The sequence below is a fragment of the Myxine glutinosa genome, chromosome 6, assembly GCF_964187855.1.
Source record: "Myxine glutinosa chromosome 6, kmMyxGlut1.1, whole genome shotgun sequence".
NCBI classification, from domain to species: Eukaryota; Metazoa; Chordata; class Myxini; order Myxiniformes; family Myxinidae; genus Myxine; species Myxine glutinosa.
Window position 1 is genome coordinate 145,692,833 of NC_136266.1, and position 6,000 is coordinate 145,698,832.

General features: G+C 45.5%; 1 protein-coding gene across 4 annotated transcripts in view; it reads right to left on the bottom strand.

The window, feature by feature from the left end:
* LOC137430407 (membrane metallo-endopeptidase-like 1) overlaps nucleotides 1-4,033 on the bottom strand; it is a 159,941-nt gene extending 155,908 nt beyond the window's left edge. For all 4 annotated transcript variants that reach the window (XR_010985050.2, XM_078780661.1, XM_068121266.2 and 1 more), the window contains exons 1-2: nucleotides 3,895-4,033; nucleotides 2,810-2,890 (exon numbers count right to left, since the gene is read on the bottom strand). The gene's annotated coding sequence lies outside the window, so the exon portion shown is untranslated. The remainder of the gene's footprint in view (nucleotides 1-2,809; nucleotides 2,891-3,894) is intronic.
* Nucleotides 4,034-6,000: the final 1,967 nt, after the last annotated feature.

The window sequence follows — 6,000 nt, forward strand, 5'->3', positions numbered from 1 at the left end:
TGGAAGCTCTAACCATGAAATAACCGAGTCTGGTTATATTTCTTTTTATTGTGCCACAAAGTTTTCAGCAGCATTGCAGAGGCCATCAGTGTATATATGGGGGTGCAAGATACTGCATTGGGGCAGCAGGGCTTCTACGTGGAGACGACATGAGCAGAATCAGGTTAAGAGCTACGTGCTGACTGCGTAAGCGCAGGAAGCAACAAGCCGGTAATAAGGTGGCCTTGTATGCCACAGTCAAAAAAGTTGGCAAAGTAGAACATGGCGGCAGACTGTGCACTGTTGAATGACTTCAACCTCCCTTAATTGTTGAGGAAGAAGCAGCAGCACATCCAAAGTTTGGAGAACCACCGCAACTGGATTGCAGCTCAACATAGTTGACTGCAAGGATGGAAATGACGCTTCCAAGTCCGATGCCTATTCGGGTGATACCGGGGCGAGACCTGGGTGATCCTACTCATATGAGGGCCTTCTCTCCATATGGCGTCCCAAAAGGGTACGACGAAAAGAGCCGACTGCTCTGGCCAGGAGAAATACATGAGCCAACCAAATCGGTTTATCATGAAACGCTTTTTAATTTCGCGATAAATCTCAAAGATTTGAAATAATTAACATTTACATGCGAGCTGCCGCATTGCATTTGGTGTGTACATTCATCTAATTGTGGATATTTGTGGTTTATATCGACTGCTCTGTGCAGATATCTTGAGAAACGGGAAGTATTTCCAAACTTGCTCACTGATTACAATATTTATTATTATATTTTCTTGAGTTGAAAGATTTTCCTGGTATAGTCAGGTTCACTATGTTAACAAATATAATTTCTTTCAAAATTTTGGGATTAGCAAACCTGTACATTTTTGGAACCTTCAGAGCATGGAGAATCAAAATCAATGTTGGCATTTGCACAGACACCTGCATGGCCGCCATTTTGGATTTTGAAAATGGCCGCCATAAAATACATATTTTGCGCGATCTCGGCTTCTAGTCAACCTAGAGACTTAATTAAATATGCTAATCCTATGTTTTCTGGGTCAAGGAATCCAATAAAGGCCTCAAAATCGTGCTCAGGATTATAGAAAAGCAACAAACAAAGGTCATTGAAAACCATTGTCTTTATATTTGTGATATAACTGTATTACATAATACATGATATTGCAAGTCCTTTGAAGTTATAGGTTGTTATAGGAAGTTATAGGTAGTATCAGATTGAACTATAAGTCCTATACACAGGATCTAGGAGGTCTATACCGTTCAGGAATATGCTTTTACAGATCTTCATCACTGTCCTGAGTGTCATTTTCGCAAAGGAGTCTACGCGAACGCCAACATTAATTTTTGGATTTCTCATGCTCTGAATATTCCAAAAATGTATAGTTTTGCTAATCTACCAAAATTTTGAACGAAAAAACATGGTGAACCTGACTAGTACCTTCTTGTTGCTTTGATAGAGATTCTGGTAGCCAGTTGTAAAGTTTCTGTAAATACATTAGTAGTAGTGAAATGTAGTAGATTCTTTGTGTAGATATATTAGCTTTGCTCGAATTTCGATTGCGTTCTTGGTAGATGGCCGAGTATTCATCGTTCAGCAAACCTTGTGTTAGCCTCGCAGCGAGAAGGTCGTTTTGCCAATTGGGAATGTGGAGGTAATTCATTCGGGATGACAAATTGGACCTCAGGGACCGTGTCAAGGCCTGGGTCATGACAGCTATCCTGCGAGCCCAGACAAGAACCCATTAAACTATGAGAATAATTTTACAAGCACATTTCGCAATGGGTAAGTCTTTCCTGATTACCTCCGCCACCAAAGGTGGATGCAGGTTATATTTTCACCTCTGTCTGTTTGTCTGTCCGTTTTTTTTTTTTTTTTGTGAACAAAATATCTCAAAAAGTTGTGTACGGATTCGGACGAAATTTGGCAGAGAGGTAGCGTATGTGACAAGGACGAAATGATTGGAGTTTGGTGAAGATCCGGATTCGGATCCGGCTACGAGAAGTTTTAAAGTGATTCTTCACCATTGAGAGATGGGGCCAAAATTGATACATAGCAGGATATCTCAAAAAGTTGTGGACGGGTGATTATGATGAAATGTGATTCTGTATTGTGATTTTCTAGTCTACTCTAGGATACAAAACTGTTCACCTGGTGGAGGTAAGCTCTCTACTGAGTGCCGTTCCACAGGTTGTGTGTGTGTGTGTGTGCGTGTGTGTGTGTGTGTGTGTGTGTGTGAGTGTGTGTGTGTGTGTGTGTGTGTGTGTGACAAAGACAGGTTGTGTGTGTGACAAGGGCGAAATGATTGGATTTTGGTGAAGATCCGGATCCGGATCCAGGTAGTAGAATATTTGAAGTGATTCTTCACCATTGAGTGATATGGTCAACCAGGTGGAGGTTTGCTCTCTACGGGGTGCCGATTTTATTTATTTTTTGGGATACAAGATCGAGGCTCGTGTAACAGCCAACATTGATCACAAAAAGACAAATTGACATATAAAACATATGATAAAGGGAGCGGGAGACAAGATGGGGAGAGAGTGGGAAGCACACAAGTACAACATTTGAGAGCAGGAACATCGGGAGATCTGTGGGAGGGAGAGGGCTTGGGGGGGAGGAGGCATGAGAATGGGGGGGGGGGGGGGTTTGGGTGGGAGAGCTAAAAAAAAAAAATACATGGACATTGCTAGAACATCCAGGAAAAAAGTCGGAATTTCAAAAAAGTGGATCTGGGGTGAATTAACGGGGGTAGAAAAGATCAAGGTTTTGGATGGGGGAAGATAAGAGGATAAGAGTTCTGGTCGTTTCTGTACTCACCTTGAGTAGAGTCTATCACCTTGAGTGGAGTCTATCACCTTGAGTGGAGTCTATTTTCTGCTTTGTGTGCAAGTTGTGTTGCTGAAAGAAAAGTGCATTATCATAGTCAGGATTTGATGATTGGAGAATAATGTTTTGCACTACCCAGGTCATGACAAAATATGCTTTGCCTTAAATAACACTTCTACTATTTACTTAAGGGCCACAACCATGGCCACCTTATTGATGGGTCAGCCAGGTAAGGTCTTCGGCCTGAACTCGATGGTCAAGCGTGATGTTTGACCGAAGGTGGCAGGAATTTGTAATTTGTTCAGGGTGCGGGCGAGAAAACCCTGACTCTACTAGAAGGACACCGTGGGATCTGTAACTTCCACAAACCACAGAAGGGACACCGGGTTCAACCAGGAGGACAGTGCACTTTGTGACGTAACGCGTGAAATACCAATACAACGGTTAAAAATCAGGTCAGTATTTGAACCCAGACTCGATAGCTCAAAGGTAAGTGTCCTACCTCTGCAGCAACCTGGCACACCTTTTAAGCAGCAGCACATACGATTTTGGATAACTCTCTTTCCCCTAACTTTGTCAAATTGTACTCGTATTTCCGGCCTTCGAAGACTTCTCCTACAAATTTTCACTTGACTTTAGACTTGACCTTGAGAGGTCAGATGAACAAACGATATAAAAGCAAACACAATAAATACGATTAACGTGCAGAACTCTTATGATTTCCTGCAATAAGAAAGTTCAAAGTCCAAACAAGTCCGGATGATTAAAGGTTTCATCAAATCAAAAACACTTCGAATGGAACAATTTACAAGGAATGTTTCCTTCATTCCTCGTAGTTCAATTCAATAAGATGACGTGGAATACATCGAGACGTGAATTGGTGATGAACAATCAAGTGATTTGGGGCGTTCGGGATGTCCTCAGAACGAGATACTCATGGTAGTCCATGGAACGCCATCGAAGGTTTAGTTTTTGCTTTTTAGTATGAAACTACACGAGGTTAGTAAGAAAATGTTATGAAACGGCAAGAACAAACGAACATCGAAGGAAGGTAGGCAACCACAAAGATGACTTACCGTGATTGTGGTGTTGCTTCGACGGGTTTTTGAAGGATGAAGTTTTGAAAGAGCTCCAGCTGACTCTCCTTTTAGGACGGTTGCCCAATCCGCTGAGAGAGGAACCTTCCTTTGAGCCGCCCCTCCCTCCGTTGTTGCAAAATGCAGTCGCACGCAAGCAACGGAACGTTTGAGTGCATCGGCTGCGTTCCGCTGGCTGCCTCTGCGATAACAACGTCCGCAAAATTCTGGGATTAAAGGGGAAAAAATACTGGGATTAAAGGGGAAAAAATACTGGGATTAAAGGGGAAAAAATACTGGGATTAAAGGGGAAAAAATACTGGGATTAAAGGGGAAAAAATACTGGGATTAAAGGGGAAAAAATACTGGGATTAAAGGGGAAAAAATACTGGGATTAAAGGGGAAAACATTCCGGGATTAAAGGGGAAAACATTCTGGGATTAAAGCGGAAAAACTTCTGGGATTAAAGGGGAAAACATTCTGGGATTAAAGGGGAAAACATTCTGGATGAGAGTTGACGTTAAAATCCTTTTCAGAAACACGAATGACCCCGGCTGCATGGACCGAGGCTCGATGGTGTCCAAAACGCGACCTTGAGAGTGAAATCACAAAGAGAAATAGAAACCATTTGTATCGGTAAACTAGGTGTGACGCTTCACTTAAATATCACCTCTAGATGCTGTTAAAAAACACAGGTATACCATATTAATGACTGGGAAATAATAGAGCACACATACACCCACATACTATATATATATACACACACACACACACACGCACACACACACACACACACAAACACACACACACACACACACACACACACACACACACACGCATATACGTGGAAGAGTACCCATCCCAAGTGACAGGAAAGCTAACATAGGATCCCCTCCCATCTCTATTCCCTTGTCTCCCTTGTCTCCCTTGTCTCCCTTGTCTCTCTTCCCTTCTCTTCTCTTCCTTCTCTCCTCCTCTTCTCTCCTCTCCTCCTCTCCTCCTCTCCTCTCTCCTCTCTCCTCTCTATCTCTCTCTCTCTCTCTATCTATCTCTCCCACTCCAACTTCTCTCTCTCTCCCCCCATTCCTCTATCACCCCCAATCCCCTCTCTGACTCCTGTCTCCCATTCCCCCCCTGTCTCCCCTGTCCCTCCTCTACCTCCCCAGTCTCCCCTCTCCCTCCCCAGTCTCCCCTCTCCCTCCCCAGTCTCCCCTCTCCCTCCCCAGTCTCCCCTCTCCCTGCCCAGTCTCCACTCTCCCTCCCCTGCCTCTCCCCCACTCCTCTCTCACCATTAGACCCCTCTCCTGCTCCCCTCTCCCTCCCCGGGCTCCACTCTCCCTCCCTTTTTTCCACTTTCCCTCCCCTGTCTCCCCTCTCCCTCCCCTGTATCCCCTGTCTTCCCCCTCCCTCCCCTGTCTCTCCACCCTGTCCCCTGTCTTCCCTCTCCCTCCCCTGTCTCCCCTCTCCATCCCTGGGCTCCCCTCTCTCTCCCCTGTCTCCCCTCTCCATCCCCTGTCTCGCCTCTCCCTCCCCTGTATCCCCTGTCTCCCCCCTCCCTCCCCTGTCTCCCCACCCTGTCCCCTGGCTTCCCTCTCCCTTCCCTGTCTCCCCTCTCCTGTCTTCCCTCCACCTCCCCTGTCTTCCCTTCCCCACCCTCCCCCGTCTCCCCTCTCCCCTGTCTCCCCTCTCCTCCTCCTCTGTCTTCCCTCCACCTCCCCTTTCTTCCCTTCCCCGCCCCTGTCTTCCCACCCTCCCCCGTCTCCCCTCTCTTTCCCCTGTCTCCCCACTCTCACTCACTCATCTTCACATGCGTTCGAAGGGAACACAAAACCATGCCGACGGTTTTTTCAACCAAGTAAATCGATGATAACCTTTCCAATGGTAGATAATCGAGTCAAGGTACAGGGCAGGAGCTGGAGATCAAAACCGCAAACAGACGTTTTGGGGAGCGAAATACATTGCCAGTGAAAGAAGATGCCATAATGTCCGGAAATACAAAAGAGCATCAGGGCAAGACTAAAGTTTGCCAATGAACACCGAGGTAAAGACCAGCACTTCTGGAACAATGTGCTCTGGAAAGATGAGTCAAAGGTAGAGCTATTTGGC